We start from the raw sequence: 14,552 nt of genomic DNA on the forward strand, positions 1-14,552 counted from the left end.
TTCAGAATTTTAAGGTGCATACAAAAGTGAGAACTACGTTGAAAACTTACATATCTTCAAAAAATAGTATCAAGATCCATTCATGAGAATGGGTTTAATTTTCGAGTCGTCATCCCCTGTACAATGACCTCAAAAAATATTTGGGTATTCCAACTCAAATTGGTCAAGTAGTGCAACAAATAAGAAGAGCACCTCAAGGTGTTGCTTTCATTGGGATCAACGATGATAAAATAGTTCAATAGGAAGGAAAATTTTGTGGCACTTAGCTTAGTGAAAATACCTATGATTGAATAGAAAATAATTTGAATAACTCAAATTGCAGCATCAAAGGATTCAACTCATTAGGTTACAAGTAAAGTAGTTCTAGGAGGAGAAGCTTTAAGAGAAGTTCTGGTTTCATAATTAAAAAAAAATGACATATTAAATAAAAAAATGGAAATACAATCTAAATACAGTGATAAGCCTTTGCAATGATTACTTTTAGGACCCATCTACAGTGCCATTTTTACCTAGAACATATCTTTATTACATTTTTAATATGTATTTTTAATATTTTACGTGATAAATCATGAAGTCAAGTAGGTTGCTCAATTAGTATGATCATGCTTATGTTTTTGTTGTTTTTGGTACAAGTAGTGGATTGGATATGACATGAATCTTCAAAAGACCTTTCATTGGAAACTCTGCAAGAAAATAGGGATCCTGCTCTTGATATTGCTAGCACTTAAACTAAAAATACTCAACTTATCCAAGGACACATCACCATTTGAAGACTGAATCTGCAAATGCAATTAACACTGAAAGACAAACTCCACCCAATTTCAAGATTTTTGGAGGAAATCAGCCCCACCTATTTAGGGGATTGTTCCTTTTTGCAGATATAAATTGAGGACTTGAACCTCATAGTAGTTAGTTGATTTTTCTGCTGTATGAGTTGGTTTCAGTTTCAGACAATTCCAAACTTTGAAAGCAGGTATCCATTTTTGTCATGTGAATGAAAAAGTTATGTTCGGTTTAGCGTGGTGATTTTCTTATTTTATTGACTACCTTAGGGAGTGCCCACCCAAAGGACTCCAAGAAAATTTTGTGCTTTAGTTTCTTAACCCTCTTTCCTATGTTATAATCTTCTTATAAATTGTTGTTACAAATTTTCCATATTTGCATTTATTTACTTTCCAGTAGAAAGACAAATTTCATGATATAACTCATTTCTTGATCACATATATGATTGTTAGGACTTGTATTAGGCCAATCAAGTAGTTTTCATGAGAATCAAATGATTTCATCTCTGTTTACAAATTTCTTTTAACTATTTAGGCAAGTTTCCTATTGTAGTGCAAAGTTTATCTGTAGCTCTGCAATTGTTCTTGTAAAACAATGCATCTCTTTTTAGCATATTTCTCCACAACAATGCACATTATTTCTACAACACCACTAATGGCATCAAGCAATAAGATTCAACCAAAGGGGAATTAGGATTTGGGTATTCTTCCATTAAGTTCTTGTTGTGAGTGTTTATGCTTTCATTGCATTTTGAATTATGCTTTCTAAAATTTAGATCAATAACATTTCCTTTTACCTGAAATAATTCCTTCAAGTTGAATCAAATATAGACTTTTGTTTCAAGAACATTTCAAGGATTCAGGCACATTTCAAGGATGTTCCACACAAATTTTAGGGATTTTCCAAGTAGATTTCTTGGATAATCCAAGCATCTATCTTCACTTTTGACAATCATGGACATTCAAAAATGGACAATATGATCATTTTTCCTTGATGACCCTTATTCAAACTTCTTAAAACTCCTTATTCTCCTTTCAATAGATCTTCAGACTGCCTTTTTCCTTATTCTTCACCTTAGCTCTGATTCTCAATTGGACAAGACAAATTTGCAAGAACCCTGAAATCAATAAGAAAAATAAGGGTTTTATCTTAAAGAAAATGGGAAAAAAAGAAAAGAAACATGGATTAAGGGGTGTATCAAGAAGACAAGTAAAGTAAAGTAATTAAACTTGGTATTAATATTACAGAGCTTAATCAATACCTTCCATTGCGCTATTCCAGAAATCTTTCCAAGGATGCTTTACATGCTAGTGGTAGCGTTGGCATAAAACAAATATCAAATAAGATAGCAATAAATGAATGCAATTCTATTAACCTCTATATATACATATTCTCATTCATTATCCACTTAATGCCTACTGCCAAAAGGTAGGCCAACCTATTATTATATCTACATTAGTCCACATATATTATAACCCCCATCAGGGTTATAACAACTTATGATACCTTGAGCTAAGTCTGATATCCTAGGAATATAGAGCTAAGTAATTAGCCTTCTGTATCGTCGTTACCTCTTGGTACGACAACATTAGGTGTTGATGTTGGGAAAACATTTTTTTCACATTCTTGTTGGTTGCTACTAGCCCCATTGTTTTGATTTGATTATAGTTCCCCATTACTTTAGGATACTCCAATAGACTGGTCGGGTTTGGAACATAATTGGGTCTTTCAGGGATGAACTTGTGGAATAGGCATAAGATGCATTTGAGGTGGACCATGTGGAGTCATTCAAGTTAGTGCATTTGGTCGTCTAGAGAAAATATTAGGTGTGGATGGTCTACTATGACTATTTGTTGGCAATGTTGTCGACATTACAAAAGTTTGAGGTGATAAATTTGTCATCTTTGTAGACATTGAACTTCTATTTTCAGTCGCTAGCATGATTGCATGTGCCTGCAATGAAAACCAAGAATTTGATATTAATTTTAGTAGAGGCTTTTATAGAGAGTCCAAGTGAACAGATGGCAGAAAATACCTAAATAGTAAATACCCAGAAAGATGAATAAAAATCTCAAGTATCCACAAATAGAGTTCTACATCCCTACTCTTTAATATTAGCATATAATACAACCAAAGAGTAGTCAGTCCAAGTGACTAGAAAGAAGAAGCTATCTAAATATAAAATACTTAGAAATATGAACAAACATCTCAAAGACACATAGATAGATCCATCTTAATTAAAAGACCTATATTTTGTGTAAGAGATTATGAGTAAATGAATTTTAGGGACCTAAGAATGTTATCACTAATTGCCAATCGCCCCACACAAAGCACTAGACCAAATCTACTTTAATATTCAAATTTGAACGAGTTTAATTTATTAACTTTCCTAATCATGTTATAGCTTCTAGGCCCCAAAGAATGCATACATTGTCTGGAGGAATGTTATCATACACATTTACTATGTCAGCATAGAATATTGTCAGTTGAGCATTAGCCAATTTTCCAGGTAAATTAGAATCGGCCTTGCAAGTACAAGTTAAGAAGAATGTGTCATATTTTAGAATAAAGGAAAACCCAGAAAAGATAAATAAGAAACAAATCCAAACCAACCTGAAGTTTGTTTTACTTATGATAATGATTTTGCAAACTCACTCAAGCATAGAATTACATTGAACCTGCCTTTTCATGGATAAGTTGTATTGCCTCATCGATGTGGTACTAACTGAAGAGGAAACAACACCACACAAGACAGAATAATGTCTCGTAAAGGGAATGCTTACAATTAGTTTTCCAGCCAAAGCAGTTGTTGGATCTTGTCCCTTCAAAGAAGCAGGAGAGCTAAAATGCTCCTTGAAATTAGTTGGAGAGAGGGAGGCCTTTTCTCTAGGAAAAGCACCAGCTTGTTCAATAGAAGGATTAGAAAAGGTTGGATCATCAAAGAATTTTATCTAAAAGGATGAAGGAGGCACTTCAAAAGCTAACTGTCTTAGAAGTTAGAATATTGAAGTTTGTTTAGAAAATCTTCGGCAAAATCACATAATCAATCTTTTGTCGACGCGTTTCGAACCAACCAGTGTGGTTCATCGTCAGGACAAGTTGAAGGACTGATCTGGCTAAGCTTGATTAAATAGAGTGTGCAGAGATCCCAACGGTTATATTGCAACGGCTAATTTTGACTTAGTCAAACTAATAATTTTATTATTAACCGAAACCTACTATTATTAGTTAATTGAATATAATAAATATAATGTTTAAATATAATGGTCATTATATTTATTAAAAATCTATATTTATTATTATTCTTAAATTAATTAATTCCAAATAAATAGTATTAAAATACTATTAATCTTTAGAATTTAGTTACAATGGTAATTGTGTATTTAAAAATTGTTTATACCTAAGGATCCAATGGTAAAGATATAATGGTTAATAAATTATGGTAAATTCATAATGGTAAACTACCTATAATGGTCATTAATAAATTATATTAATATTCCCAAATTATTTAACTCTAAATGGTAATAAATTACTATTGTTTTTAGAATCAAGTTATAATAGGTAAAAGTTTAAACCAAAAAATCATTTTAATTTAAAATTTTTTAATTGTAAAGGCCCATTCGAAATTAAATTAATAAGTACTAACCACTAATCTATATTTTCTTAATAATTTATAGTTCTAATAATAAAAAACAATAAATAGTATTTTAGTTAAATTAATATTCCTAGAATGTAGTTTACCTAAGGTAAATGCCATAATTAACATACATGTTTATTAATAATAGTATATTCATTAACCTAATATTATTGGTATACCATATACTTTTCTAATAACTTCTTGTTTATCATTTAACCTTAAGGGTCATTAGGTAAAATTGGATTACCTCTTATCATTAATTATATTCAATAATTTATCAATAATAATTTACTAAAATTCTTATTAGAATTAATTATGTTATTAGTTATTAATCTTATTACTTATAAGGTTTAGAAAAGGAAGGCCTTTATTAATTCAATATAAGGAAATCAGTTAAAAGTAAAAATCAATGAAACAATCTAATCTAATTTAAAATACCCCTTGGAATAAGGTTAATACTAACAAACTAAAACCTCAAGCACTCCAGATTAATAAGGCAACCCGCCAAAACCAGAACTTGAGGAGAGAGAAGACAGAAACCCTATAAGAAGGAACAAAGAGGGAAGGGTGGAGGCTAGGAAGACAACGCTGGGACCCAGCAACTGCTAATCTTCCAGCCATCATCCCTATTAAGATTGTTCGGCCTTTTCTCAATCTCCAGGGCCTCTCTAAATTTACGATGGTGAAACTGCGCAACTTTGGCAATGACTTGAGCATCTTCTATACAAACATGATGCATAGTCTTCCCCGCATGCTCAGCCAGGGCTGAGGACTTGGTCCTACCATGTCTTAAGTCAGCCGAATGCTCACTGATCCGTTGATTGATAGAGCGACCAGTCTCACCAATATAAGGGGTCCCACAGGAACAGGGAATGACATAGACGCCTTTCATGTCCTTAGGGTCAATAGGGTCTTTCACAGACCTAAGGGAGCTACGGATAGTGCGGAGGGGTCTAAACGTTGCGGGCACATCGTATCTCCTCAGAACCCTCGCAATCCTATCTGTAGTCCCTTGGATGTAAGGAAGGTTCACACCCAAGACATGGTCTTTGGGAACCTTTCGGATTGAAGGCTCCTTCTTGGCCTTGAGGAAGGCTTTTTGACCAAGGCGCCTATTATAACCATTCTTCTCAAAGACATCAAGGAGATGAGCTTTCTCCGCTTCCAGGCTCTCCTCATCCGAAATTCTTACAGCGCGTGTGGCAAGCGTGCTAAGGACTCCTAACTTCTGAGCGGGGAAATGATGCGACGACGCATGCAAGTATTGTTCAGTATGCGTCTTCTTTCTAAACACCTGATGAGAAAAGGAACCATCCACCTTCTTAGAGATGAGAACATCTAAGAACGGAAGACAACCATTATCTTCTTTTTCCATCGTGAATTTAATGGCGGTGGACTGGTTATTGAGGTGACAAAAGAAACGCTCCAGCTCGACCGGACCATGAGACCAGACAACACCAGTGTCATCAACAAATCTTTTCCAAAGCTTCGGTAAGAGACGAGAGGAGGCCAAAGCCTTAGACTCAAAATCCTCCATGAAGAGATTAGCGACGACAGGGGACAAGGGGGAGCCCATGGCAACTCCGCAAGTCTGCTCATAGAATTCTCCCTCGAAGCTGAAAAAGGTGGAGGTAAGGCAAAGCTCAACTAACTTAGCCGTATCAGGGTCAGTTAGCTTATTAATTACCATCATGGCCTCATTGATAGGAATACAAGTGTAAAGAGAGACCACGTCGAAACTTACCAAAATGTCCCCGGGCTCAAGATTAATTTTCTTAAGATCCTCAATAAAAGAAGTTGAGTCTTTGACAAAGGACTCAGTCTGCCCTACCAAGGGTCTCAATTTAGCAGCGAGGAACTTGGCCAGGAGGTAAGTCGGACCACCAATGGTATTGATGGTATCGGTGCTCAGCAGTCAGATGATGTTGCGGATGTCTCAATGGATGGTGAACTGCGCGGAGTTTCTGTTTCAGCTGGCATTACTATGGACAAGTCAGCGGTTTTAGATCTGCGCAGAGATGAGCGGATTTGTGTAGAAATGTCAGGCCGTTCTGATGTGCGAAGTGATCCGGCCGTGGTTGAGCTGGATTCGTTGAGTCTAAGTTCGTCTTCCCTGGAGAACGAGACCTTAGGTAACGTTTTGACCGTTAATACTAATTTGTTTAACGAAAAGAGTAGGAATATTATGATTTTAAACGATGGCGTTGATAGTAATAAAAGCGTTTTATATATGAATAATGATGATGCTAATTTGAATTACGTTGATAGTAATAAAGGCGGTTTATATAAGAGTAATGATAATGCTAATTCGAATTACGTTGATAGTAATAAAGGCGCTGTATTTAATAGTAACGATAATGCTAATAGCGTAAATAACATGAATAATAAGTTAAAAAACAATTACGATGGTAGTTATAAAGCTGGTTTATGTAAAAGTTATGATGATCCTAATTGTGATTTTATTAATATATGTAATAATAATAATAGGAGTCAGTTAGTGATCGAAAATAAGCAGGATGATTGCAATAAAGAAGCGGCAATATACAGAGATAATAATATTAATAATAACCCGTTAAATAACGAAGACCCCAATCCGGTTAATGGTTTGGGTGTTAGCAGTAATTTAAGTATCATTAATAAGCATTATGGTATTAATAACTTGGGCAATTACGATAATAATAATGCATTATATATATGGGATAATAAAAATAAAAAAGTCAAGATTCCGAATGGTGTTAAAGCATACAATAATAATAGTGGTTGGTATGATAAAGGGTTAGATGGGATTGATTGCCTTGATCATAGAGTTAGTAGTAAGGGTCCGTCGTTGGGTAAGTCGGATTCTTTCCCTCAGGACAATAAGGTAATAAATCTGTCGAGTTTTTCCTTTCCGCCCGCGGTTTTTAGTCTCTTAAGGAAGGGTCTTAACTTTGCCTTAGCTCCCAGAAAAATCCCGGTTGAAGACATCATTTGTGATGTGGAATATGGCATTAAGAACCTTCCTGATAAGATTAAAGACACGATCAGACAGGATTGCGCCGTTGCCCTGAGGAGGGCTAAGCCCCCCCGTAGCAATATTAGCAAGGCTGAGTTTGAGGCTCTGAGGACCTTGAACGAAAATCGGGATGTTGTGGTCTTAAAAGCAGATAAAGGTGGGGCTGCTGTTATCATGGATAGGAAAGATTACAGAACTAAGATGCTTGACCATCTCTGTAATAGTGGGAGTTATAAGAAGCTTTCGAAAAATCCCCTCAAAAAGGTTTCCAGAGCGGTCGCTCATGCGATCAAGTCGTGCAATTCCACGATTCCTCTTGCCATGAAACTTATTGAGGGTAACCCCATCACCCCTAGGATTTATGGTCTTCCCAAAATCCATAAGGATGGGGTCCCCCTGAGACCCATTGTCAATACCATTGGTGGTCCGACTTACCTCCTGGCCAAGTTCCTCGCTGCTAAATTGAGACCCTTGGTAGGGCAGACTGAGTCCTTTGTCAAAGACTCAGCTTCTTTTATTGAGGATCTTAAGAAAATTAATCTTGAGCCCGGGGACATTTTGGTAAGTTTCGACGTGGTCTCTCTTTACACTTGTATTCCTATCAATGAGGCCATGATGGTAATTAATAAGCTAACTGACCCTGATACGGCTAAGTTAGTTGAGCTTTGCCTTACCTCCACCTTTTTCAGCTTCGAGGGAGAATTCTATGAGCAGACTTGCGGAGTTGCCATGGGCTCCCCCTTGTCCCCTGTCGTCGCTAATCTCTTCATGGAGGATTTTGAGTCTAAGGCTTTGGCCTCCTCTCGTCTCTTACCGAAGCTTTGGAAAAGATTTGTTGATGACACTGGTGTTGTCTGGTCTCATGGTCCGGTCGAGCTGGAGCGTTTCTTCTGTCACCTCAATAACCAGTCCACCGCCATTAAATTCACGATGGAAAAAGAAGATAATGGTTGTCTTCCGTTCTTAGATGTTCTCATCTCTAAGAAGGTGGATGGTTCCTTTTCTCATCAGGTGTTTAGAAAGAAGACGCATACTGAGCAATACTTGCATGCGTCGTCGCATCATTTCCCCGCTCAGAAGTTAGGAGTCCTTAGCACGCTTGCCACACGTGCTGTAAGAATTTCGGATGAGGAGAGCCTGGAAGCGGAGAAAGCTCATCTCCTTGATGTCTTTGAGAAGAATGGTTATAATAGGCGCCTTGGTCAAAAAGCCTTCCTCAAGGCCAAGAAGGAGCCTTCAATCCGAAAGGTTCCCAAAGACCATGTCTTGGGTGTGAACCTTCCTTACATCCAAGGGACTACAGATAGGATTGCGAGGGTTCTGAGGAGATACGATGTGCCCGCAACGTTTAGACCCCTCCGCACTATCCGTAGCTCCCTTAGGTCTGTGAAAGACCCTATTGACCCTAAGGACATGAAAGGCGTCTATGTCATTCCCTGTTCCTGTGGGACCCCTTATATTGGTGAGACTGGTCGCTCTATCAATCAACGGATCAGTGAGCATTCGGTTGACTTAAGACATGGTAGGACCAAGTCCTCAGCCCTGGCTAAGCATGCGGGGAAGACTATGCATCATGTTTGTATAGAAGATGCTCAAGTCATTGCCAAAGTTGCGCAGTTTCACCATCGTAAATTTAGAGAGGCCCTGGAGATTGAGAAAAGGCCGAACAATCTTAATAGGGATGATGGCTGGAAGATTAGCAGTTGTTGGGTCCCAGCGTTGTCTTCCTAGCCTCCACCCTTCCCTCTTTGTTCCTTCTTAGGGTTTTTGTCTTCTCTCTCCTCAAGTTCTGGTTTTGGCGGGTTGCCTTATTAATCTGGAGTGCTTGAGGTTTTAGTTTGTTAGTATTAACCTTATTCCAAGGGGTATTTTAAATTAGATTAGATTGTTTCATTGATTTTTACTTTTAACTGATTTCCTTATATTGAATTAATAAAGGCCTTCCTTTTCTAAACCTTATAAGTAATAAGATTAATAACTAATAACATAATTAATTCTAATAAGAATTTTAGTAAATTATTATTGATAAATTATTGAATATAATCAATGATAAGAGGTAATCCAATTTTACCTAATGACCCTTAAGGTTAAATGATAAACAAGAAGTTATTAGAAAAGTATATGGTATACCAATAATATTAGGTTAATGAATATACTATTATTAATAAACATGTATGTTAATTAGGGCATTTACCTTAGGTAAACTACATTCTAGGAATATTAATTTAACTAAAATACTATTTATTGTTTTTTAATATTATTAGAACTATAAATTATTAAGAAAATATAGATTAGTGGTTAGTACTTATTAATTTAATTTCGAATGGGCCTTTACAATTAAAAAATTTTAAATTAAAATGATTTTTTGGTTTAAACTTTTACCTATTATAACTTGATTCTAAAAACAATAGTAATTTATTACCATTTAGAGTTAAATAATTTGGGAATATTAATATAATTTATTAATGACCATTATAGGTAGTTTACCATTATGAATTTACCATAATTTATTAACCATTATATCTTTACCATTGGATCCTTAGGTATAAACAATTTTTAAATACCAATTACCATTGTAACTAAATTCTAAAGATTAATAGTATTTTAATACTATTTATTTGGAATTAATTAATTTAAGAATAATAATAAATATAGATTTTTAATAAATATAATGACCATTATATTTAAACATTATATTTATTATATTCAATTAACTAATAATAGTAGGTTTCGGTTAATAATAAAATTATTAGTTTGACTAAGTCAAAATTAGTCGTTGCAATATAACCGTTGGGATCTCTGCACACTCTATTTAATCAAGCTTAGCCAGATCAGTCCTTCAACTTGTCCTGACGATGAACCACACTGGTTGGTTCGAAACGCGTCGACAAAAGATTGATATGTGATTTTGCCGAAGATTTTCTAAACAATGTTATGGATCACAGAAGTCTAAATTCCTTAATATTGAAGTTTATTTTGCTATGGATTTGCATGTAAATTTGAAATGTATACCGATCATCTTGAGTTTTAGTTAAAAGAACTAATTCACAAAATGATAATGATTTCAGGGGAATACAACTATAAATCTCAACATGCATTGACTCTAACATCCAATTCCAATAGAAAATTATAGTGATCCACATCTTCTGAAAATAGCAGTGTAAAATATTTGTGTCCTTCTAACAATAATATTAATGATGTTGGAGTAACTTGTTAGTAACAAGAGAATTGGGAAATAATTTTCTTAAGACAATAAATCGAATGGTGGAAATTCCATCTGGAAAAATTGTAAATTGTCAATGTTAAATATACTAACAAATGATAAGTCAAACTTCTCATGATCTAGAGATGTTGAAGTAGACAGACCTACCGAAAACAGGTTGATCCCCCACATTTTCTCTTTGGAGACAAGCATGGCATTAAAGTCCCAAAATGGAGGGATGCTACCCATATTTACTTGTCATAAGGATGACCTTGGATTGAAAAACATGTAGGAAACACTCAAACACAATGCCAGAAGGAGCACCATGATTACAGGGAAATGATAGATCTAAAGCTGGAAATGCAAATTCAGAGTAAATGTATAGGTTAGTTCCAAGAAAACATGTTCCATATGCCATGGAAATATTGTGCATATCTTTTAAAGCAGGAAATGCAAATTCAGAGTATATGCATAGGTTAGTTCCAAGCAAACATGTTCCATATGACATGGTATTATTGTGCATATATTTAAAAATATGCATGTTACTATACACCTAACACAAAATTAATAATGAACAATAAGGATCAACATATTTGCAATTAACTTGAGTCAAAAATAATTATCTGAGATGAAAATGTACTTCTATGATTTCCCTAACCTATGCATATACTCTGAATTTGCATATAGTATATGCATAGGAAATGCAAATTCAGAGTATATGCATATAGTCTAAAATAATTACCTGAGGTAACAAGCTAGTTGAACTTCCTTTTCTCAGGTTTCTCATCCTGATAACTTTTTAAAGACATGAACTGCTACAACGCAACAACTTTGGTCCAATAAGTCCATTGCATATTTTTGTTTGGCACAGATACTACAAGAGGAAGATCACATTTATCATTTATGTCATTTTTTAGAGTATAAACATCAATTCAAATTAACTTGGTTTGATTCAATAAGGCCACTACAAGCTATGTTAAGAATGCATATTATTCCTTATATCATCTACATCATTTCAAAGTGTATCTGTTTCAAGTTGAAGTTGTGTGTTGAACGATGTTAACATGGAATCCCAAGCACAATGCAAGGCCATACAGTGAGATCAATCAGTTCTTTTGCACATCAATCAAGATTTTGTGGTCTTCACAACATATTATAAATCGTTTTGATCAAAATATTGTTCAATGCAATCCTAGGGAAAAACCAGTTATACCAACATTTTAAAGAAGATCCAAGCACCGATTTCTGTGGCCAATGATATTGTGGTCAAGAAGTTGTCCTATAGTGAAATGATGGGAAATAATTTATGGCCATCGAGGATTTTAGTTGATAGATAAATTGAAAAATATGTGACCTATGACAGGTAAGACAACAGAGTGCCCACTAAACCTGTTACTAGGAACTCGAGATGACATTTGAAGTCTATTTCACAAAATGATGAGTTGCAGTACAAGTAGCCCTTCACCCAAAAGAATGGCTCTTCCTGTTAGATTCTACCCACCTTCCTACCTGAAAATCTAAAACAGATAGGAAACTCCCCAAACACAGTTCTATCTTTTCCACAAAGAAATCCTTTTCTGAACAAGCAATCACTATTTTTAACTCCATAGTCTTCGATAGTCCTGAGAAGCAATGATTGAATTTGATGGACATACTAATGCAAGGAAAAACCACAAAGATGGCAACCCAAAATATTACAAAGGTAAATGGGGCCTCAGTGCACTGGTGTAGTCTTGGAGTGTTAAGCCATCCATTGAGGTTCTATTCTTGTGGTATACCCCACCAAATGACATGTCCCAATAAAGAGATGAGGTCAGGTCCAACTCCAACAATTTTGACAGAAAAATTACCCCTCACACCTGGCTCCTAAGCCAAAGGAAAATTTCCCCTCACACGTGGCTCCTAAGCCAAAGGAACTTTGTATTGTACAGTGAAACTCTCCACCTTCTTAAAGTAGATTCCAAAAAAGAAAAACTCCAAAAATTTGAGACAACCTCTTCTATAAATTCCCAACTCGATTCAATGCATCCTCCCATCTCCGCCCAAGCAAACTATATCTCAACACCTTACTGTTATGTATTATTATCTATAATTATTCCCACAAATAATGGTTATTCATAAGAGCTTCGATATTATCTTCATACCAAAAATATATCTGTAATAATAGCTAATAAGGCAACCTTAACACAACTCATAAAAAATCAATCTCCCTTCAAAAATTGAATATGGCTACCATTCATTTGAAAAGTGAAAATTCATAGTCTCTTTTGACTTAGACATAATCTTCATATGGGTAAACTTCTCTATCCAGGTATTCTGAGTTGATCCATTCCACAGACCTCGATGAACAGAGTCCTTTGTCTAAACCAATTATATGAATAAAATAAAAAACAATGAAGTAACTCTAGGAAGGATATGAATCAGTACTTACCCTTAACAGATCCATTTGCATTCCCAATTTTAGTAATAGCCTCACTTAACCCACAAAAATTGCTTGAAGAAACATGTCGTTCAGTACTTCTCTCAACTTCCTGAAAGAAATTCAGGCTCACAATTTTCTCTCTTTCACCATGTGGTTGTTCATTGGTACTCATCCTCTCAACTTCCATTTCATTACCATTGCGTCTACTCAATCCCAGTAAATCCCTTTCTATTATGCTATCCATAGATCCTCGAAATGTTCTATGGATTTCAATGAGCTCTAATACCCAAAATCCTAGGGTGTCCTAAATAGGGTATTGTGCTTCTTTGAATTAAAATTAATTCTTGCAGCTAAGGCCTTCTTCATTTCCCATTAAAACCATGTAGGTATTTTAAACAGATTTTGCAGAGCACCACAACTGGAAAACAAGTCATAGGAGGACAAATCTCGAAAAAAAATCAATTCATAAGCAAAGTCTTCGAAGCAATACAAGCAGAAATTTCGAAACTAACACCCGACACAAGGAGAAAAACAATGAAGATGCAAAAAATGCAACTGTAAACAAATGGATGATCTTGTCCTTTTGAAACCCTCTCCAGGCATAATTTTTTCATTGACCATCAAGACACCTGTTTATTGGTAGATCAACAATGAGGAGGATTGTATATACAAATTTATAAATCCTAATCAAACTGCAAACCCGTTAAGGATTGTATATACAAATTTTATGAATACCATAATTGAATTTCTCATATGGTGATTGTAAAGATAGCACAATTTGGTTTTTTGGTGTGTACCTCCAGATCTCCTTCAACCATTTGGTTCTGGTCCCAGAATAGGCAGAGGTCGATAAATTTGGATGGAAATGACCTGAAACTATGACCACAACCCATTAATGATACACATTTGATCCGAGAACTAGTAGGTGACATGAGTCTACCACGAGGCAATCTTGGAGGCGAAATATACCTCCATTATGATCGTTTGACAATATCAACATGATAGTGGCAGTTGGTCTGGGTTGCATAGATAATTCCAATCTGGGCAATGTTAATTGATAGCCACTTGAATCTTCAATGAAGAAGCTTTCCCATGAAATTCGAAGCCATAATAAAATGGAAAACCCATAAAACCCAGGGTGAATTCAACCCTAGCCTCGATTTCCAATAATGATATAAGGTGAAAGAGTCTGTAACCAATGCCATTCTTGAAAATAGGGGTCGATTGGAAGAAAGTCTCACATGCAAACGAGGGCTAATCGGGGGTTGGAATGTTTATCGGCTTATTATTTTTATGGATAAATATTTATAATTATTTATTTTTAAAATAATTTTTAGGCTAACTATATAAAATGAGCGTAATATAAAAAATTGCCCCTCTAAAATATAAAACCTCTTAAATTTCGCCCGGGCTAAAATTCGCCCCTAAAATTTTCTATGATGCATTTGTCTTCAACACAATAAAATATATTCGTAGAATTATTTAATTAAAATCATACATGATGTAATATATC

At 35.2% G+C, this 14,552-nt stretch overlaps 1 long non-coding RNA gene across 6 annotated transcripts; it reads right to left on the bottom strand.

The window, feature by feature from the left end:
* Positions 1 to 1,766: 1,766 nt before the first annotated feature.
* On the bottom strand, positions 1,767 to 14,297 carry LOC149233286 (uncharacterized). Of its 6 annotated transcripts, none has more exons than XR_016248224.1 (5): positions 14,009 to 14,297; positions 13,837 to 13,909; positions 2,659 to 2,736; positions 2,045 to 2,090; positions 1,767 to 1,900 (listed from the first exon to the last, which is right to left on the bottom strand). It is a non-coding gene; the product is annotated as an uncharacterized LOC149233286 (long non-coding RNA). The 6 variants fall into 6 exon arrangements; XR_016248226.1 differs by having other exon boundaries at positions 2,355 to 2,736; XR_016248225.1 differs by having other exon boundaries at positions 13,837 to 13,915.
* Positions 14,298 to 14,552: the final 255 nt, after the last annotated feature.

This window comes from Pinus tabuliformis, chromosome J, assembly GCF_031772625.1.
Source record: "Pinus tabuliformis cultivar Carrire ecotype Pingquan chromosome J, CPIR1, whole genome shotgun sequence".
In the NCBI taxonomy this organism is placed as follows: domain Eukaryota; kingdom Viridiplantae; phylum Streptophyta; class Pinopsida; order Pinales; family Pinaceae; genus Pinus; species Pinus tabuliformis.